General features: G+C 40.9%; 1 long non-coding RNA gene across 2 annotated transcripts in view; it reads left to right on the top strand.

The window, feature by feature from the left end:
* Positions 1-1,908: 1,908 nt before the first annotated feature.
* LOC130175067 (uncharacterized) overlaps positions 1,909-23,479 on the top strand; it is a 44,414-nt gene continuing 22,843 nt past the window's right edge. For both annotated transcript variants that reach the window (XR_008828689.1, XR_008828690.1), the window contains exons 1-2: positions 1,909-2,111; positions 2,201-2,349. This is a non-coding gene — a long non-coding RNA (uncharacterized LOC130175067). The remainder of the gene's footprint in view (positions 2,112-2,200; positions 2,350-23,479) is intronic.

Raw genomic sequence — 23,479 nt, 5'->3', positions numbered from 1 at the left:
CTGGTGTGCATGGGAAATGACGGGAGCAAGAACCAGGAACCAGGAAGCTGCGCCCAACTAGACAGACACAGGAAACAAACACACACATGACGGAGGGGAAAACATCAGGGAAAATCAGAGGGGAAAAAAAGGGTGAGAGAGACCTAATCCTAACAGCACCTCACAGACAGTGAAACTGGAACACAGCTGAAATAAAATGTTTAATTTGGTCGTTTCACAAGTCTGTCCAAGAAAACAGAGCCAGTATGGAGACAGCTCATTGATGAAGTTAAAACTGTGTCACTCACCAGATTTACTTTGAGGAAAACAAACACAAACTTCACTGTGTTGAGTTAGAGGCAGAAAATATCTCAAAAACTATCTGCATGGCCAGACACCAGTGCAGGTGAATGGGGATTTTTTTTTTTTTTTTCTGTAATTTGAGTAAACTGACTTTGAAATGCAGACAAGCACTTCTGCTTTGCACTGGATGGGCAGTTATCTCTCACCGGTGAGCAGACTGAACTTGAGCTGAGAAATGGATGATGATATGAAACATGGCTTTTGTTTATGCCTGTGGTTAAGCAGCCGCGATAGAAGTGTGAAAATATATGCTATAGGCACTTTCATATATCAAAGAACTTTTTTTGTTTGAAAGTGAAAACATTAACAAACGGGTGATGATACACAGTGATATATATTATACATGTATGAAGCAATACAGATACTACAGAAAATTACATAGAAATGAAAAATTAAAGCGAAAAATTAAGCATAAAAAATAGTCAAGAATAGAAATCTCATTCATATTTATTCCACTGATCATAAATAGTTGAATAACAGATTGGGGTTTTCATACTGGGGATTTAAGAGAATCAGACCAGCGGTGGTTTTAACTACAATATTAAATCCAGGGCATGAGAAAGATACACTGGTGATTCAGATCATTTCTTTATGAGGTGAAAAATCACACATGGCTCCAAACAGAAGCCACAGGGCTTGCAGAGGATAATTGGACGGGCTAGATAGATGGATAATTAAAAATATCAGAGCTGGAACACAGATGTCAAGTTCTCTTCTTTGCTGTAATACTGTTTTCAGTCATTTCATGCATTGATCATTGCATGTCAGTGCCCACCTGTCACCTGCCCCCCCCTCCCCCTCACGGACACACCCACATTCACACTCACCAATCAAAATGTCCAAATATTTCTCGCGCTGAGCGAATCAGTTCGCTCGGAAAACTACTAGTTTTTTTTTTTCAACACAAGTTTATTGATACATACAGAACAATACAAAAGAATAGTGCAATGATAATCTCCAGGGGGTTACAGACATATAAAGGAAATAGAATATTACAAAGGTATTACAAAAATATATCAAAGAGAGCACACATGGAAATAGTTTTAATAGCTTTCTCATTAGTGGAGTAATTAATGGTTTTTATATATTGTTTGAGGTCATTGTTAAAAATAGAAAAAAAGTTTTTTGGGCAGTGTATCTGCACTTATGGATATGCCATTTTGCCAAATATATGATCAGATTAATTACATAAAAATGTCCTTTTTTTGTTGGTGGATAGTCAATGGAGCCAAACAATACATGTTCAAAGCAAAAGGAAAAGTGTGGTAAAATGCAAGTAGAAATTAAATCACAAATATCCATCCATAATTTGGTGGAAAAGGGGCAGGACCAGAATAAATGAAAAATATCTTCAGGGTGTCCTTCACAAAAAGAGCAATTAACATCAATATCTCTTTTGAATCATTATAGAAAAAATTTTGTTGGGTAAAATCTATGAATCAATTTAAAGGATACTTCTTTTACTTTATTGTTTATCAAAAATTTAGCTGACAAATTCCAAATTTTTTTCCAATTAAGGTTATTAATAAAGGATGGAAAACTACTAGTAGAACTATGATTGGGAACCGGAAGGCGGAAGTGACTGTTGATTGTCGGGTTCCCGGTCCATGTCCAGGCGGAGCTAACGCCGAGTCCGACCCTGCAGGCGTGACCGAGCGGGAACCTCCGAGGCTGGAAGATGAAGCATCAACACTGAAGTACCGAAAACTGCAGCTCTCCCAATGGCCGCTTGCGGCTAGCTCCAAAAGTTAGTCAGTCACCATAGACTGGTACAATTTCCTCCTTCATTAAACTGTTTCGGGGGGCGGGGGTGAACTTTCATATTGTCATATTAAACACCCGTTCACATTTTGTTAAGGTTTAAAGTTCTGCATGATTGAGGATAAGCTGGAAATTTGGCGGGCTAGCAAGATGGAGGCGGCGGCGGAGCAGTTCCAAAACGACTCTTCCGAAAGCTACGTGTGACGTCACGGAGGACGCCCATCTTTATTTGCAGTCCACAGAACAGTGAGTACCTCTGTTACATTGTTGCTGTGTGTTTCTGGGACTGTTACTATGGCTTTAGTTTGCTGGTTTGTTTTGGCTGTGTTGGATCTGTGTTAAATCGTGGAGTGGATTTTCGTGGACGGGCTCTTCTTGAGTTGCTATGAGCTGTTGAACTGTGTCATTCCTTTGTGTGTGTGATTTTGGTTTTGCTTGTGTGAATAACAAGCAGCTGTGAGGTGAATTGAAATGTTGTTTCTTTGCCTTATTGTTTCATTGCTTTGTGGATGTGTTGTTGCCTATTCCATAAAGGATATTTAACCTTATTGTGGTTTGTTATTTGCTCTTATTTTGAAGATTTTGACTCGACTGACCACTATACGACTTTGTTGACCCATAATAATTATTGAGTCAGGTGTGTCTGTGTTAGGCGTCCTTCAACCACTGATTCAAACAGCAACAGAAATAGCACCCTCAGTCTCAGGTGCTGTAGCTTTCTCCTCCCTGGATCTAACAGGTCCTGGCAGGTGCCATTACACCCTGGCATCTGAAAGATAACAGCCTTCATCTGACGTCTTTGTCTGTTCCAGTTCAAGGACAGACCTTTTGGATTGAAGAACGCTGCTGTCACACTCAAGCTGAGGCTAATGGATAAAGTGTTTGGAGAATTAAAAGGTTTTGTGCACGTGTACAACATGATCTTGTCAAACTCCTTGGAGCAATACTTCTTGTTCTTCTGTCTTTGGCACCTGACTGAAATAGAACGAACTTTTCAGGACGCCTCTCAATCTATTGGGATGTGTGTTGTCTGCTCGGGTTCGAGTCCAGCCCGTGGCCTTTTGCTGCTCGTCATTCCACCTCTCTTTTCTCAAATTTCATGTCTTTCTGTAATTAAGGCAAGTCTGTGCTTTTATCCAGCTCCAGCCTAAATCCAAATGAACAAAACTCTTCTGCCACCTAGTTTCAATGCTGAGCTGTGGTTTGGGGGTAGGAGAAATGAAGGACCTATCTGGAAGGCTGTCTCTTCCCTGTTGTGACATAACATGCTTTTATCCTGTGGGTATTTAAAAGTGCTAAACCCAGCACTCAGCTAATCAGATGGACTCTCAGGCTCCAGAAATGTACTTTCATTTCTTTTGAATACGGACATAGAAACAGTGCCATCACTGTTTCACCAGCCCCCTCCATACCTACCCTCATATCTGCCTCCTCACTGTTGCCAAAGGAGCATCTGGTTTTTAAGTTATGGAAAGTACAGGACAAAACCTTTGGAGTTGATTTTCCATTAAAAGTCTCTCTTGGGTCTTTGGGGGACTGTAAACCTCCGTCCACTGAAGATCACTTCTGATGTTTGGATCACAAACTGTGGAAAAACTCCAGCAGACCCTGGATTATTTCTATTTACTCATCAGATTAATCTAGTCCTGGTTTATCATAACCCGACTGACTGTTTGACTGACTGACTCATTGTTTACGGTAACCCCCCTATAAATACTGTAAATAGTAGTTGCTGTGTGTTTCAGCTGTGACAGGTGATGTCACTTGTATTGGTTGGTTGGTTGGTTGGTTGGTTGGTTGGTTTTTTGTCTGTGTTGGATCCACATGAAATCCTGGAGTGGACTTTTGAGTTTGTTGTTGAACTGAGTGTTGGGAATTCTTTTTGTCTGACTGGATTGGTCATTCATGTGCTCGCTGTTCTTGGCTTTGGTTTTGCTTGCATTGCTGTGTTGACTTGTTGCTGTGAAATTTATGTGACTACACACACACACACACACACACACACACACACACACACTCTTAATTTTGGCTTTGTTTACTACAACCAACTGAAATTTGAACTATTTGAACTGCTTTGTTTTCTGCATTGTTATGCTTTGCTGAGATTTGTGTCACTGATATTTTCTCATATGTTATGTGGTTTGACTTGGAAATTGTCCGTTGACAATTATTTAGTTTGACATGAACAAGTGACTGCTGATACACTTACACACACTACAAACTCGCTTGTGCATGATACCTGTCTTATTGCTTAAATGCTGCTGTCCAAAAAAAAGCTCCATCATGTGCTTGTCTTTGCTGACTCCAGCTGTGAGTCCTCATTGATACAGACCAGCAGAATATCATGTTTGCTCTAATCCCTGTCACCCTGTTTTGGTTTCACAGACTTAAGCCTGTGGATCTTTACCATAAGTGGCCAATTTAAAAAATAAAAAAAAATAAAAAATGGTGAATGGCTGCAAAAGCTTTGTCTTTTTGTTCGGAGGCTCCATTAGCTGCCCTGCGAGTTGTAGGAGGAGGATTGTTGAAGCAGTTTTCCTTTCAGGTCTGGATTATATGGATGTTATTCATTGACATGCTGCTGCCTCCACTCCGAGGTGGAAGCGTCCCATTTACTATTCAGCTCTCGTGTTCATTAATGGACATCATTACTATAGTAGCCACTGTGTTTTATTGGATCATGTCAGTTGGCCTTTCCTGACTTGGATGTAATAACCACTGGTCTTTACTACCACTATTTCCATCTCATATCTCATCTTTGCTTCTGTGGAACATAATGAACTCTTGCTGATGATCTTGCTGGTGCTTTAGCTACTGGAACTGATTTTAAAAAGTACTGCTTTACTCTTATTTTATAAGAATAATGAAGCATTTGACATTTCTGATCAGTAGGCCTGATGAAGGGCACGTTTGTGTCATCTTCAGTCCTCTATCCACCTCTAACTTTGGTGAAGGTGGGAATGTCAAACAATTAGACATGCTTTGGTTCCTGTAAACAGTCTCCCTTGACTTCAAATACGCCCTTCACAACACTGTCAGTGCAATTTACTGCCATTTGGCCACAGGAGCCCTTCTACTCCAACACATGGCCGATGGCTACAGGAAATCCTAAAATCTTGAAATCTTTACCCAGTATTTGTTCATTTTTTTCACCTTCTCTTACCATCCACTCTGATGTCACATTTAATCATTTAATGAGTTCTTCTTTATTTAGTTTTTCTTTAGTTGGCCATGTGCAACTTGGGGAATCAGTGTAATTTTGATCTTCTAAATAAAACTGCCATGTCTGTTGGAAACCTAATGGCTGGATTTATTTAAAAAAAAAACAACCAAACACAAAACAAATATAAAAATAATAGACACACATTTGTCTTTCCAACCAGCATTTAGACCTGTCCATTAATCGAAGCACAATAACATTGTTATCCTCACAAATTGTTGTCACACATTCACCTGTCAGTAAAGGTTATTTCACAGTTACTATCATTAAATGTCAAAAACTGTAATAAATAGCAGTCATGTGGAAATCACATTGACAAAGACCTTCATAATTAAATGAAAGAAGTTTTGCTTTTCGAGTAATTCGGGTGAACGTTGGCATTGGCATAAAATTTGGACTAGTATTTGTGTGTGAACTACACACATGGATAGTGGCGAATAACTTGAAATAAGAAAGTGTTGGATGTTGTGTCTTTCCACCTTATTTTTCATTTCACCATATCACACTTAGCTTGCTGTAGGAAACCATATGTAACTGCGTGTCTGTGTGAATGTACTGTTAGTTTCCAGATTTTTAGGTTGATAAATGAATTGGTTCCCGTTCTTCTTCAGGTGGCGAATAAAAGCTGCTTTAAAGGGCAAAGAAGCCTGTGTTGAAGATATCCACTCCTGCTCCTCATTGTTAGTGCCCATAGTTGAATTCTTGTACCATGAGGGCCGTTTTCCTCCTGATGTATTCAGACCGGGTGACAGCAGGTGGGTGTGTTGTAATACTTCCATCCTTTAACTTAACTTTAATGTCCTTTTTTGAAAATTTACAGTCGGTTTTCTTTCATTTTCAAAAAGTGACTCTCACAATACAGAGCTTTTGAAAAGAGCTGTCACTTTAACAAGACACCAATAGTCCAATCTGGTCTTTGTGAAGTAGCACAAAGAAGTAGCAGGAAAAAAAAACTGTTCAAAACGTTTGGGAGGAAGCAGGTGATCTTGACAAGAAAGCACGGCAGTTACTAAATAGTTACTGTTAGTGAACTGTGAACTGTGACAGCTGGCATCTGTTGTAGCAACGCTCCACACACTACGTTCACAAGCGTTAACGTTAGCTTGTTTGGGGCTAACGTAGCGTCAGTTCGTAACATTCGTACATTAGCAGCTACAATCGTCACTCTTCACTCTGTTAAAATACAAGACTGACTTCTAAATTAATTATTTTCACACCATGTGTCTGTGACCTTGTCAGTCAGTTCAAACTACTGCAGGTGTGTGCGTGTGTGCATGCACACACACCTGCACATGTGTTAGCACACTGTTAGCAGCAGCTTTTGTCGTTTTCAGTTTTTTTGCTTGTGGCTCTGGTATCTGTGGTCCCTACTGTAGACACAGCTGCACTGTGTTCCTCTTGTGGGCTTCTGATCGAATCAATCATGATCTGCAATATAAAAAGAAACAACAACAACCTAAATATCCTTTGATTTCTTGTGTTTATCTTCACCTGTCACCGGAGTTAAATCTGACTCTTAATAGACGACCTATCCTTGCAGTTAAATACTGAGAAAACAGGTTGTGTATTTTGCAGATGCAGATTTGGGGATTGGCTGTATTCTCTCATTTGCGTGCTGCTCTTCAACAGCTGTCGAGTGTGTTTTTTGCAGTAAAGTTTTTTGTCAGATAAATGCAAAAAGTAATAATGTTGATGATTAAATTATAAATGTGAAGAGGATATAAAACTTTTTTACTTAAGTAGCAAAGTTCTTGAAGAAAGTTGTGAAGTTGCATTTGTTAATCATTATTTTACATAAATAAATAACACAAATAAATTTTACATATATACATATATGCTCAATGCCGAATAATTTATGTAAATTTACCTTGTGCTCAACGAAGGACTTTCTGTCAGGCTCTGTTTACAGAAAAAAATAATTATGTTGTCAAGTCAAAATGAAAGTTTTATCAAAGATCTCCCGCTGATTTCTCATAATTCATTCAATCACTGAATTTTTATTTTTATTTTTTTGAGCTGACATCATCTGAACATTTCACTTATGATTCCTCACACACACAGCCTTCCTTTTGCAGGATGAGTTGCAAGCTTTGCAGTTCCAAAAGTGTCTTCGCTTTAGCAGATTCAGCAGCAGGAAACATTTTCTTTTGCACTCCATTACTTTCCAGACAAGTGCAACAACCATCGAAACAACCCGACATCAGATCTTATTTAATGGCACTATGTAAATCAGATGGACTGCAACTGTATACTTAGCAAACACTGTACCCTTCGCTAGATTGAAAATAATTTGATGATTTGTAATTTGCAACAACCATGAGGATGTTGATGTGTGTGTGTGTGTGTGTGTGTGTGTGTGTGTGTGTGTGTGTGTGTGTGTGGCAAGATGATCTAGTACTGCTCATATGTTGATCAGCATAAACATACAACCAAATGACAGACTCTGTAGAGTGAAAAGGGCAGAGAATAATGGAATTTATGCAGTGATGAAATTCACCAAAAGCTGTAAAGTGGATAATAAAAGCTGTTCTCAGTTCTACTTTGAAATACATCTTCATCTGTACCTGTTTTTATGCCTCCGCGCTGGAGACACCCAGAGCCTGAGGCACGTTTTCGGGTTGAACGTCCTTGAGTCTGTCCCATTCTTGTGAACGTGATATTTCAATAACACCGTGAAGGAACTTCTTCAAATTTTGGCATAAACATTCACTAGGACTTTGGTGTTAAAAGGTCAAAGGTCAAGGTCACAGTGACCTCATAAAATGTGTTTTGGCCTAGTGAACGCAGTATCTCCAGAACTCTCCAAGGGAATCTCTTCACGTTTGGCACAAATGTCCACTGGGACTCGAGGATGAACTGATTAGATTTTGGGGGCCAAAGGTCAACACAGATGGTTGATATTTTATATGACTCTGGATAAACTGGGAGGTAATCTAAAACTAGTTTGAGTGGCAGAGGCAGACAACCGCAAGGTGGTAATTGTAGTTTTCTTATGGCACGAGCGAGATAAGTAAGAATGCTTTAGGAGCTCTGTATTTCATAACACTGATATCTCACAATTATGAGATTCTTATTACAATAATTACATGATCTGTATCATGTAATGAGATTTTGGTGATGATTCTGTAATTATGAGAAAATGTCCCATGTTTTTGGTAAATACAGTTTACAGCCCTCATACTGGATCAAATGTCTGAAATAAAGTGTGTGTTTAAAAAAAAAAAACAACATAGTCGAGAACAACATAGAACGAGAGGAAGCAGAAAAGGAATCATTGATTTGCAGCACAGAGAACAAGCAGTACATTGGTTGGTATCTGGGAGTAGAAGGATCATGTGACTACTTTGAACTCATAAAACTGTGAAATATAGTTTAGCTATGAAAAATATGCAAAATAAATATATAAACATTTTCCATCAGGGTGACATTTTATTGTTGTTTTTGGTTTTGTGTCTTTGGCGAGATAGAGTTCATCTTCACAGATATTGATTGCTCTGTCCCAGACTGTAAGACTGAATTAAGGAATGGATTATTGATTCCAGTGTTGTTCGCTGTGAATGGTGTCATTAAAATGACAGACACATTCCAAGAAAAGCAGCAGATTCTGTTGAGTGCATTTTTTTTTTTTTTTGAGGAAACACAAAGTCACTTTGTGATCCTTAACATGAATAATGATTTAATTTATCTATAATAGAGTGCTGTAATGCGAACCAGCTAGTTTTCCCACGTCTGACAGTGCGATAGTGTTGGTGGAACTGAACATTTGTCTGTTTTCAGTGTGGCATTAATCAAATATCTTCCTGAATAATGGATGAGAACACTAGCTTCAAATTTGTGGCGGAAAAAGTCATTTTTGAGGCAATTTTAAGGATAAAATCAAAAGAAATCAGGTCCCGCAGCGACTGTAATAAGGTTGAGGAAATGTTCTAAACGGCATTCACAACCGTTTACTCTTTGGATAGTAAAGACTTTCTGCCATGTTGGATGATGCATTGTGCAACATATAGGTGGATGGTCTCCTTTACAGCACAGTTGAGCCACTTAACTGCAGACTCTGTCAATTTGCTGGAAATGATGGCTCTTGTGTTTTTTTTTTCACGTCTATCTGAAGGATGTAACTGTACTTCCCGTGGTGCAAAATGTTGCTAAACCTCTGGTGTTGAGAGGTTTTTAAAGCTCATACATAAAGTGGATTGACATTAATAAGTCATAACTGCATTAATTTTGAGACACTGGTGTAATTGCCTCAAAGAAATAAGAATATCGATGTTGAGACGCTGCCTTTTCAGAACCCCAAATAGCTCTTGATAGTTACACCAACGCCTTGCATGATAGCGCGACGGCAATTGGTGTGAGAGTGTGTGTGTGTGAGTGTGTGTGAGCTCAGGAAGGAAGGTTCATTTACCATCATGAAAAATGTGGCATTTTCTTTTAAAGAATTAACATGCTAATAGATTGTTGACATATAAAACATACCGAGTGACACATGAAAATATCACAAGTTAACTAGTTCACACTCAAAATTAAACAAAGTTTTAGACGCGTTTCATTTTGTTGTTTTACCTCAGCGATATAAAAACACCCTGCAGGGCAAAAGAGAAACTCTTAGCCTGGAGATATCTTAAAAAAAACGAGAGTCAGGTAGGTTAATCTTTCCCTTATGTTCCTCAAAAGTCAACAGTGTTATCTTTTATTAAGTCCCCACTCACTGTAATCTGTTTATCTGGCCATAGAGGAAAAGGATTTAAGTTCAAGGCCAGGTGGGAGAACTGTAATTCAGGGACACAGATTCAAGAGGGCCTATTTACAATAACCTTTACACGTCTCTCAGCCTTTATACATTTATAGTATATATGTGTATCAAAAAAAATTTCCATATTCTGTTTATCAAGAGCTTTGACCTCATTTTGAGGTTTGTTATCAACCTTGCTCTATAAGGGTGGTGTTTTCCATTTTTCAAGAGATCTAAAAATCTGAGTAAATAATTCAGGCATACATTTATTTTGATTAGCTGATGATGCCAGTAGTTGAAGTATCGTGTCATACACATAGCGCTATGTCATCTGCATATAGTGACATTTAGGGAATTACCGACTCAAATAGCTGAATTAATTGGTTATTGGTGACAATAGGGCTGCACTTATATTCTTTTATACTGCATTTATGTACTTTTTTTGTAGATATGTGAGTATCTGTCATTTTACAGTACAGTTGATATATTATACTTTGCAGAACATCAGAGTTGTGAACATGGTGTTGTTTTTCTAGGTCATTATGCTCCCTTCCTCTCTGGGCTGAGCTAAATGAAATGACACCATCAGGAGTTCAGACCTGAGCTCCACCTGAGGAAAAACAAGTGCTGAAATAAATCCCAAATTTGGGTCCAAAAAGAAAGCAAGAATAAATCGCCAATGTCTTTGTTGCCAAGTAACACAGGAGCATTAACAGAAAGTATGGTATTACCCGTAGAGCAGGAGATTAGTTTCTGCAATGATCGGGTTGGTGTGAAAAAATAATATCTTCCAGAGGAAGTCTAGTGAAGCTTTGAGGGAAAAAAACATTTTCCTGTTAGTAAAGTGCAAGGATCAGTGGCAGGTGTCAGAGAGGCCAGTTTATCTGCAGCAGCTGAACAGTGATCATAAATGACAACATTTTCTACATACCACATAATGTACCTCTCTTCATTGTCCTTGACAATTTCACTCTACTATGAGGCCAGGCCTACACTGGGCTGATCTTAACCTGACTACCCCTGTTTCAGCTGCAACTCAAGACTTTCCCAAGGAATACAAGCTGAACCCTGCATTATGTTTGCTCTTTATTAGACAATGAATGGACACCTTATTTGTCATTTATCAGAGTAGCCTCCAAAACAACAAGCGAAAACGAACCCACTCACCTCATGGATCTTATTACGAGAATAACTTTTTACAGTTTTGTTCAGGGTCGAGTGCACATCGAGAAACAGGCGGTCGTCCTGCAGAGAGGGAGGGTGAGGACAGCTGATAGGCTAACAGTTTCCCCTTGGTGCTAATCTTTGTGCTAAGCTAGGCTAACAGTTTCCCCCTGCTTCCAGTCTTTGTGCTAAGCTAGGCTAACAGTTTCGAGGTGTAGAGTTTTAATCCCTCTGCCCAAGTGACAGTCGGCCCGTCCATCCCATTGTCGTGGACATGATATCTCAAAAACACCTTGACAGAACTTCTTCAGATTTAGTTCACTTGGACTGAAGGATGAACTGATTGGACTTTGCTGGTCAAAGGTCAAGGTCACGGTGACCTCACGAAACACTTTTTAGCCTTTACTCAAGACTTCACACAATTGGTCAATGTTTTATATAACTCAGGATGAACAGGGATGTAACCTGAAACTAGTCTGAGTGGAAGAGGCAGACGACCATGACGAGGTGATTCTATTTTTTTATGGTTCAAAATTTAATAATAATAAAAAAGTTCCAGCTTTCCTGCCAACACTTTTTTACAGTCGTTCCTTTCACAGTGGCAGTGTAGACATCAGTACAGCAGTCGCACAGTGGGACAAATTGTCTGTGAAGCTGACTTTCTGCATCATATGACTGTGTCTTAAAACATCCAGATTCTGTCGATTCCTGCGCCGCCTGAAAAATAAGTTTGCAGTGTGTTTTCTGGTTTATATTTAGGAGCTGTCTTGTCTTGTCTCGGTTCTGTAATTTGAAAACAATACACGAAAGGCAGGGGACATGACTACCAATTCATTTCAGCAAATGCGTATGATTTTCAGTACAATTCTCAATTTAGTCTTTCCCTCCTGTAATGCGCAGAGTGACGGGAACACGATGAGGACACCTGCTGTGCTCACAGTTCCTCTTGGAGACTCTGGGCCTGTGTGAGTTGTCCTGCAGACACTATAGAATTATGATGTCAGGATGTACAGTAATGAATAGCTCTCCAGTTTCATGAAGCAATGTCACAACAAGCTCGCCCCAGGCTTTTGGATGAGCGAGTGCGTGTCTACATGCTAATGAGATCTAACTTGTAGCTGAACTGTGACTATACTGAATAAGATGGCAGTGACTCCACAGTGTCTTAAGGCGGGAGTGGGGCAACTGCACTAACAACTACTGCACTGATTCACCATATCAGTTTGTTTTGTTTTTTTCCGGCCTGTGATTAAGCCTCTCACTCTTACCCAGCAGGTATGTCCGTGCACGTGTCACCCACCTGCTGGCTTTGGCCCAGGGGCTAAAAAAGAAAAAAAAAGCGGAATTTACTCCCCAGGTGTGCACACATCTGAAGCAGACACACAAAATATTACACCCCCCATTTCACCCCCAAAGTTCTGCTGTGAATGATTAATGCCCTTAATAACAAGCCAGCTCTCTACAACAACACAGGCTTGTCACCCCTGCCTGTTGGACCTCAGTCCCTCAGCTGCAATTAGTGGCCTGTCCAACCTCGTTCCAGGGAGTGTGAAGGGGGCAGAGAGACGAGCTGGACATGCAGACTGCACTGATTTCATCTCCCCCTTTTGCTTGGGTGGACATTTCTCCACTCACTGGGAGTTGGCTGCCAATAAACGCTTCCAGTAAATTCAACATTTTAATAAGTGCTCTTGAAATTTCGCTCCATTATTGAGATGGAAAGTGAGCAATTGGAAACTGTGCCTGTACTTTTTCCAATATGAGGTCTCCAAACTTTATCATATTGCTGTGATTACAGTCAGCAGGGGAAGCTGCTTATAACCGAGTTTGCTGTTTGAAATGCCAGCTTTATATTGTGAACGGCACAAGTGACTGTGAACAGTCTTTATCACGCCTTGTGTGCTTCAGCCTTTAAACACCTTCAGCACAAGCTAATGGGTTTGACAGTTACTGCAGAAGACGGAGGGATCGTTTAGGCCACAGAATAGTGACACGGTATAAATGTTTGCTGGTAACCAGGAAGTGGCTACGACCATATAAAGAGTCGCCCAGTCGAGTGTATTTGGCCCTGTGTTACAGATGAGCACACTGAAGAGGATGTTTGTTTCAACTGTTTCATGATGAATTGCAGTCAAACGTGTGACATATACCAAACAATGAATTATTGTTAAATCCTCCAGTGTTTCACCTGTACTCCCAAATTATTGTGAAGTTATCAAACACAATAGAAACTGAAGATATAGTTTATTGTGGCCAGTCCGGTTTGTTTTTCTTTTTTTAACAATTTATTTATTGAATTTGCTAAAATACAGAGCAGTCTGCAAGGGAAGACATAGGAGTAAAACACCAAACATAATGAAAGAGAGAGAAAAAAAAGAAGAAGCATAGGTGCTAGAAGGGTGAAAAAAGGAGGAACATTTAGTGGTTAATACAAATTCAACTATACATACAGTACATGCACTGATGAAGTATATCTCGTCAGCCCACAGCAGATTGTGAAATATTAAACCTGTCATCTCTGCATTTAGCAAAGACGTGGCTAACATTACTTTCTCTGATGCCATGTGTGAGGAAATTTCCTTTAAATCACATGGAGACAGGGAGAGGGAGCTACATCGGTTTCTTAAAGCCGCACACCCAGATTGTTAGCTAGCAGCCGAACAACACTGAACAACATTGATACTGATAACCAAAAAAACATGTAGAAAATTGACTCTTTTCCTTTGTTTTCCACTGTAAATATTTGAGGTGGTAAGATTTGAGGTCAATGCAAACACCAAGAGACATGAATCAGCTCTGGACAGAGATTTCGGAAAATATTTCAACTAATGCCTTTTGATAATTTAGTTTTATGCATGTGCATTTTGGATGGTTTTAGGGAGTAACAGCATATATTGACAAATGGCAGGGTTAGGGTTATAATTTCAGAATAAAAGAAATGTTTAAAGCTGATACTTTCATCTCCTCTTGACCAGAAAAATCAATACTCTCCCCTTTCATCTACTCAAGACCCAACCCATTGATTGGTGACTATATTGCTAAGCAGGAGTATTTCTAGAGGCTGGTACATTCAAAATAAGTGTGTGCACTGACTCAGTCCGACGTTGCAGGTTTACAGAGCAGCTTCACTGATGCAGGGAACAGGCCGACCAGTGTTTCCACACCGAGGAGATTGGACTCCTGCGGTGCATTACGTGTATCACAGGGGCTCATTTTTGACACTTCCATGAAAGTAAGCTCTCGGTGAGAATAGAGAAGCACAGAGAGAAGTTATTGATCTTTCTACTGCTCCCCCTTTCTGTCCTATTTATGACAGAATAGGAAATGTTCAAATGGAACTGCCAGTCACCGGCACTGAGCTGTGACGGTGTTTTAATATTCATGTACCTTCTTGTAATGAGCAAGTCAAGTCAAATGTCAGTGTTTTACAGCGGCGGCACAATCCCACCTGCGATAAGCATCCAAATGGGAGAACACAAACAAACATGAAAAAGCATGTTTGTTATGTATGAGCTCCACAGACGGCTTATACCGGCACCCATGGGAGACGAGTCTGTGGCTGGAGAGATACAATAACCAGAGGCGGCGGGGAATCGAGTGAGACCTCGGAAAAAGGTTCATATCGTCAGCATCATAAAAATTCACTTCCAGATGTTGTGGAGATACGGTTTCTGCTCTCCACTGTCTGCCCGTCAAAAGACAGGAGCGTCTATAATCTACCGATAAGCCGCGTTCCTGGGCTCCCCAGACAATCCTCTTTTATTCTCTGTACCTTTCAATCATGTCACTTATTGAGTTACAGAAACAAATGGGGCTAGACTAAAGTTCCTTTCCCTTCCTTGTGGATGGCAGAATACTAAAGAGGGCTTTTGGAGCTGCTCCATCACAGCTGGGAGAGCAGGTGGCGGGAAGCAGCTCTGGGGAAACTCCAGTGGGGCAGACCTGGCCTGTAGGCAGCCTCAGGTATCGCCGCTGTCTTGCCAACATGACAGGCACGCAGCGACTGTACTTTCCCCCTGATGATTCCATACGTAGGTTAGACCAGGGTGGCCATTTGATAATTCCTTTATAGGAATTATCATATGATGCAGATGGTGGATGAATATTGATAAAATGAATCATGACTGCAGTGCGCTGCACATTTTTAATTGATCTACTGCAAGTTTTTGTCTTTATTGCTCCTGATGAACGTTCGCTGCACGTTACCTTTGGTTGGTTAGACCGACAGTTACTGCATTGCAAAAGTAATTTGTTGCATGCATACATGTTCCCCACAGAATGGATTGTGTTTTCATCTGGTGCCATTTCTTTTTTTTTTTATGCCCATAAATTTTCAACAATTGATTCTCTATCTTTTTCAACGTTTGCTTTTGGCTTCAGCTGTATTTTGTGTTTACTGCTAGTTTGTCAATGTGCCCTAATATGCTAAGCTAAGATGTAAACAGAGTGGTAAAACTTAGGGCTTCGTCAACAGCAAGTTTGACTTTGTCATAGTTAGCGTGTTAGCATGTTAGCATATCAACGATAATCATTTTTATGCCTCTGCGCCGGCGACAGCAAGAGCTGGAGACGTATTGTTTTTAAAAACGCCTTGAGGGATTTTCTTCAAATTTAGCACAGTCACTTGAACCTCGAGGGTGTACTGATTAGATTTTGGTGGTCAAAGGTCACAGAACATGTTTTTGGCCATAACTCACAAATTCATTCACTAATTATGACAATTAGACTCAAATGTATGAAGTAAAGTGATGATATTTTATATCCAAAAGGTCAAAGGTCAACTTCACTGTGACATCATAAAACACTTCTGGTCATTATTCAATGCTGTAACTCAGGAAGGAGAGACTGTGGCCTGATTGGTGGAGGAAACAACCACGAGGAGGAGATTCTAGTTACATTTACTTCTGCATGACTGCCAAGGACCTTAATTTCTGTCCCTCTTACAGTTTGAGCTCTTGTTCCTTCCTCTCAGGCAGCCACACATTACTTTCCATTCATTTCACTACAATGTGAAGCCTAAAGAGGTTAGGTTAATCCATCACAGTTAACGTCATCCCTGCATTCACGTCTGACAGTTACATTGGGCAGCATGACCATTCCATCGTGTACCTTTTTATAAAAACCAGTGTAACTTTGCAAACAGATTTCCCTCATGTACTGAAGTGAAATGGAAAAACAATGGCTGCCTGAAAGTGGAAATCACATACATCTGATCCACTATTGTCCACCATTAATTAATGTCGGAAGTAATTTTAATGTGTTATTTTATTTGGTATCCCATGGGTGCTGTTTCTGTTTCTGGAAAATAATCTTCAGTTTCATTTTTTTAAATTTCTCAAACCAGTTAGGGAACATTGAAGTTCTTCGTACACTCTTGCTCGAGGCTCCGCACTGTACATCCCTTTCTTTACATGCACGGTTACACATGAGTCGCTGGACTTTAAAGCTACATCCGCAGCACATGTTTTGCTTCGTCAGGGCTCGTGTTTCACTGACAGTTCCTTCTCGGTTATTACGGTTGTTACCGAGAACATCTTGTATTTCAGCACTTCTCACGCCTCTGACTGCAGCACTGACAGTAATTGTATAGTCTGTGGTGAGAGCGTAAGACGGAGCACCCACCCCGAGATGGAAGTCATTTTAATGACATACCTGCAAAGGTAAAATGGCAAGAATTCAGTATCACTGCTGTTTTTTCTTTTACTTCTTGTCGTGAAACTGGTTAGTTTCAAAGAGGTGATGAAGACTCTCTCAGCAGCCCACCAGCCAAATAGAAAATATTAGCATGATAACAGGCTAAACAGAAGCTGAGTGCAGCGTCACACCTACAGTTTTAAATTGATGTAGGTGCAGCAGCTCAAAGTACAAAGGGCTGGCTGAAGCTGATGTATATGAGAGCGGTGTGGTGATTAATCAATATACTCTCATGCAGTCACATGACTGAAACAGCTGAGCCGCTTACAGTGACTCTAAGAGTCACTGTAAGCGGTTGTTGTTGTTGTTGTTGTCTGGATGGTGCAGAGCTGCAGCCACAGGCACTTTTAACAGTTAATTATACAATAAATGTAGAAATATACAAATAAGAAAATGATTTCATCAATCCAGTGCTATCCAAGTCAATTACCAAGTCACACTGTAATTGGTTACATCATATCTTAAAATGTGGCACATTAGCATTTGCTATGTCATACATTTCAATAGTCACTATAATCAATGAGGTTGATGTTTAAAAGTGCGTTGACGTCAGTGTTTTGAATGGACGCATCATTTCTCATACATTGATTTATTTGTGGCGGCCAACTACTTTATACACATTAACCGCCATATATCGATTCTCTATTTTATCATTGTCAATATGTGAGTCTAACTGATCATCCGTCAGATGTTAGACTGTTAAATGAAGAAAAGAAAAGTTGTAATGGAGGCTGTGACGTACAGGATTAATCTGCTGTCTCAGAATACTGAGCAGCCTCACATCGTTTTGTGACTTGATAAAACCCAACACGGTGGACAGATGTGCGCTCGTCTTAAATCAAAGGCAGCAGCTTCATCAGCACGGCTGTCCCAGATGCCTTCACACGGCTGCATTTAATGAACTGGCGGAGAAGCGTGTCACATACAGTATGAAGCAGATACTGTAGGAACCACTTTTATTCATTCATAGATCAGTGCAGCTGCTTTAACCACATTAACCTTAGTATTTTTTTAATGCATCTACCGCTGGGGAGTGCTTAATTAAATATGTTATTTTTCTTTTAGGCTTCATTGCAATATTATATATAATTATTGCATTTGCTCCAAGTATTTCGTTTTTCCTCTTGTTGATGAAAATCAGGCGGCCCACAGCAGACTGACGTGATTCTCTCCACCATGATACCAATGAACTCGCTCTGTGCTGCCTCATTTGAACGAACCTCCCACCTGTTTGTTCCTCTCCTCCCACCTGTGCGCCACAATACGACACAGATGGGGCAGAAATGAACCTCAAGGTCAGGAGAATACCAATCTGTTGGCGAGTTGCTCGCCTTGGTCGCTGTGCCACCGTGAAAATCGAGCCCACGGGAAATTACGCAATTAAGGAATATAATGAGATTTAGTTGGGAACCGTTGATCATTCCCGTTTTAGTTCCTTTTCAAATGCTTTTTCTGTTTCTTGTCATGATTAAGCAGGAAAATGAATCAACACTGTGACTGAGGAAGGAGGGGTTGTGACCATGTTTCCCGCAGCTTGGCGTGTTGGTGGAGGAAACGACCACGAGGAGGTGATTCTAGTTTCCATTTGTTTAATTTGAGCTGGACTTGACTAACTGGCCCTGAAACATTAGAGCCGTTACTGGAAACATTAAAAAACCTGGTTTCTCTCGTCACGTTGCAAAGAATGTTCCATTGAGGGAAAATCTTTTTTTTAAAACATATTAATACAATTTTTCCATATGTGATTTCTGAAGGGGGAAATAAATAAAGAATAAATCCCATAAACTCTCAGCTGGACGCAGCAACACTGCTGGAAGCTGGTAAAACAAACACCTTATCCAGATAACAGATTATCTCTGAGCAGAGCAGTTAACTGACGTGACAGTTTCCTGAAGATGAATCTCCTCTCCACCGACCTCGTTTCGTATCCATTCTATCTTTATTAGAGAAGGTGAGCAGGGCTGTGTGTGGAGCCCCCCCCCCCCCCCCCCCCCCCCCCCCACACCCACCCTGGCACGCTGCTTATCATGTGAACATATGTTTGGAGCGAGGGTCGGCCCCTCGACATCAAAGCTGGTCAGATATAATAACTTCATGTCAAGCGCTTCACTGTTGTTGTCCTTTTTGAGTTGCTATTACCTATTGCCTCTTTCAGGGTTGTCTGCATTATTTAGTCCTTAATACAATATGCTCTGTTCCTTGTAGTGAGGCGAAATTCAGACTAAAATATTCACCACCTTTTTCTTTTCTTTTTTTCCCTGCTAGTGTGTTAAGTGTTTTTCCAGCTCGGGGTACATTCTGTACAAGGAGTGAACACAGTGAGAATCGTCCTCTGACAGAGCTGTTCCCAGTAAAAGCTCCGTCTCATAACATTTATCCCGCATAACAAAGAGAAATGGATTGTTCTGGTGGCGTTACATGAATTACAACCTTTCACTGTAAAACACGCCTCTCTCCTGCGCTCACCTCGTCATAATAACTGAAAAAAAATCAAGTTCTGATGTTGGAAACGATCATAATCATCTATCTCTGTCATCAGGACAATACAGTGCGTCTCCAACAGAGCACAGAGATTTTTATTTGAGGTTGGGGTTCGAGACACGTGATTAAACTTGTCACACTGCACACTGGGTCTTGTGTATGATCATTTTCGCTCCTGCTGATGCTTTCATTTTGCAGTGGCACTGCCATTACCGCCGTAATTGCGTCTACAAAACGCCCAGAGATGCGCCCTTGTTGCAAAATCCATCAACACGCAACGACACGCTCTGCCCCTGGGACCGGGACGGGGGTTTCCAACAAGGCCTGGTATCACTCTGAGAGAGTGAATAAAACATGGACACCTCCCTCCTCTTCCCTTGCCCTTCGCTGATTGTCTCTCTGAGACAGTGAAAAGAGTAACTCACTTACTTCATAAGACTTTTCTAAAATGTTCCGACATCAGAACAATCAGGTCTTACCCGCCTCGGTTGGCCACCCAGCTGATGGACCTTCCTTCGTGCACGGTGAAACCGAGATAGTCCAGGATGCAGCAGCCTGTCTGGTCTTGCATCAACCCAAAAGGTCACACGTCACCTACACTGGCTACCCGTGGCCGCCCGGGTCAAACTCAGTCACTACTGCTGCCTTCAGAGACACGTCTTGGGTCTGCTCCATCTACTTTGACCTCAATCATTCAGCCTCATGCCGCTTCTTGGCCGCAGCGTTCCTCCCGAAGGATTGTGGTCTGATGTCAGCGTCCCCACACACATCTCAGTCCAGACTCTTCTGGTCTGTGGTTCTCCAAAGGTGGAACCAGCTGCTGAATGCTGTCAGAGCGGGAGCGTCTCCTCTCCGTGTCCAGCGATCTGTTGAAGACTCATCTCTTCAGAGATCTCAAACTCTAACTGTTCTAACTAGCTCTTACTTTTAACTTTTGGTACATTTATTAAATATATGTAGTGCTTAACACTTACACCAGGATGTCCTGCTGCACTGAAGCTTCACTTGTAAGTCGCTATAGATAAAAACAAATGAGTAAATCTGAAATGAAACACTGGAGTTTTTCACATATGTTTGTCACGGCTGCTACTGGAGCGAGCTTGACTTAAAACCCACAACCTCACAACACGACACGGTTCTGTATTCACAAGGAAGATTTTCTTTCCTCACTCCATATTTTACTTTCAATTATGAGATATTCAAACAGCCTTTCTCAACGTATTGTGAAGAGCATTTCTCTGTTTTCTCTTGCGGGTCTCTGGAGAAAGCCACAGCTCGCTTTCTTGTCTCGAGTCTTTTCCCGCCCCCTGCCCTATATTATGTGTTATGTAATGCTCACACACCACCTGAGGGCAGCAGCTCTTCCAGCGACGGGGGAAAATCTCATAAACAACCACTCTCATTTTTACTTAGCATTAAGCTTGATATTAACTTCTTTAAACACAGTCTCAAAACTTTGGACACAACACTCAAAACTTTATAAAAGGAGAAATTAACTCTGCAATATTACAAAAGCTCCGGCAATATATGAAACTCCAATAAGACAAAATATAATTCACTGGGCACGTCATTCTCTGTGTGCAGGAAATTAAAGCGGTCCTTTCTCACAATTACAGCACACTGAGGCGGTGAGAGAGTGAAAGTCAAAATCACAGCGACGTTGTGTCTGACACCTCAAGGAAAAAGCCAATAAGCAGCATCGGTTTGTACGAGCAAAACTTCGATGGAAACATTGCCACTGTGCTGATTGTCCACAGATAACCAGTGGTTCAACATGTATATATATATTTATTATTTGATTACTGAGTGGTGTGTTTTTTTTTTATTTGAAGAATGACTTCAGGAGATGCACAAAATCCTTGGTCTGAAATGTTTTATTAAGTTATTTCTTGGGCATTTTTATGACTTTATTCAACAGGGACAGTGAAGAGAGAGACAGGAAATGGAAGATGGAGAGTAGAGGAATGACACGCAGCAAATGGTCAAACTGCGGACTAGCTCATTTATACCCGTGGATGCAGCCTAACCACTCCTGTTTTCTTTATAATTAAACTTAATTCTGAGCTGGTGTCAGCAGCAGTGTTAGCCGCTCAGTTGGTCACTTCATCCACCACAGACCTTAGCTTTCCCTCTTGTGCCATCGTCAGAGAGTTTGAATTCATTCCCATCAGTCTCTAGTTCTACTTTGTCTTTAGTGCTACTTAGCATTGTTTGGTCCTGGTCCAGCGCAGCGTGTTACAGTAACAGGACATGACACATTTAACAATCATGTATCTTCTGCACATCAGTGCGTTCAAATCTCCGTCCTGTAGTTTGTGTGTGTGTGTGTGTGTGTGTGTGTGTGGGTGTGTGTGTGTGTGTTCTTGCTCTGGGAGGTTTTTGTAAATAATTGTTGGGAAATGTTTAAAAATACAAAGATGGTGGTAAATATTTGACTGGCTCTGTTTGGGACAGACTTATTTGAGATGCTGGGATCTGTTATACTGCATCATACTCTACCATATAAATAATAATTAGAAAATTAAAAAAAAACCTTTATAATTGTATTTTACAACTGCTTTTAATAAATGCAATCATGCATTTGTCAGTGTTCCTCTTTCAATATGAGACTAAAGTAAAAGAAAATGCTAACAGGAGTCACCAGGTGTTTGCCATAAAGCAGCAGTATTTATCAGCTGTCCTGCAGCAGCGTGATACAGACAGGAACATGACATCGTGGTTGTTTGTTGAGGTGCCAGAGGAGCCGGTCCTGACCTCCCTGGGGCCCTATGCAAAATTATGCCAAGGGGCCAGTAAACCAGTTTACGGTACTGTATCAAAAACATTTATACTCTGCCGGTTATCTTCTCCAAGCTGCAGTTTATGAACGCCGCTGGCGTCTATCAAACGTAAATAAATCTGGAATCCAAATGATGGAAATCCGTCGTAGCGTTGGAGAATTTTACTCCCTGAAATGAACACGATGATTTTTCACAAAAACAAACAACAAATAAACAAAAAACATTTCAAACTCTCCTTTGGGTCATTTAAAGCGCAGTTGGGGCCCCCTGGTGGGCACCGGGGCCCTTAGCAGGTGCTGAGTATGTTCATGCGTGGGGCCGGCGCTGGATGTCAGTTACTACAGAATAAACAGAGAGAACTATGATACAACACAACAACATCTCAGCATGTAGACTAATTGCTCTGTGAAGTGAAGATGACAGATTTACCCAGATGAAGAATGAACCAAGTGAAAAAGAAATGTGGATGTTTCAGCTTTAACTTTTTTGAACTTTAGCTGGTCACTTTCTCCTGGAGATTCAGTGGGACAGTGTGAATAAGTTGATGTTTATGAATTCCAGTCAGCTGTTTGGCCAGTGGTGGGTCTCCAGCCTTTAATTGACTTCTGTCATGAGTCACGTATCCGCAGCATTTTGGCGGCGGCGTGGAGCCGTCCTCACCACTGGACTGGAGAAATTCAATTAGCTGAGCTTCCTCTCGCCCGCTAACACTGGCTGCATCAGGGAAGAGTTCCCACTCCCCGGGAGCCGGCTGTTTGTGACTCCACACATTATTTACAATCACCGGCAAACACAATGAATTCAGAAAGTCAAGGAGGGACACGCATCGGTATACTAAAACACATTTACAATTCCTGGCTCCCTGCAGTCCACCGCACTCTGCCATCCATACAGAATTAAACATACAAGCAATTTACCCTTGGCACTGTCATTTCTCTCTGCTGCCATGGGGTTTAGTTGAAAACAGAAAGTGGAGCTGTGAGAGCAAGAGCTCAACGGGACAGAGTCTGAAGCTTTCCAGTCATTGAGCAATTCCACTCACTCAGTTCTCCAAAAAAATAAATAAAAGAGCACACAGCAAAGAGTCCTGGCTATTACAGGAAGTGGCTACACCAAAACATCTGATAAGTAATTACAATTCAATATTGAGATGACATAGTGACACTGGCATGGAGACACGGTGTCGTTATCTGAATCTGCTAATGATAGCAAGAGTCCATCTATTCGTGAGAGAAATAAATAAATGTAAGAGGGTCCATATGGCCTCTTGGCTGTTAAGTTACTGAGTACACGCACACGCACGCA

The sequence above is a fragment of the Seriola aureovittata genome, chromosome 9 (genome assembly GCF_021018895.1).
Source record: "Seriola aureovittata isolate HTS-2021-v1 ecotype China chromosome 9, ASM2101889v1, whole genome shotgun sequence".
Lineage (NCBI taxonomy): Eukaryota > Metazoa > Chordata > Actinopteri > Carangiformes > Carangidae > Seriola > Seriola aureovittata.
Note: the sequence above shows the minus strand (reverse complement) of the source record. Positions and strands in the feature narration are given on the sequence as shown.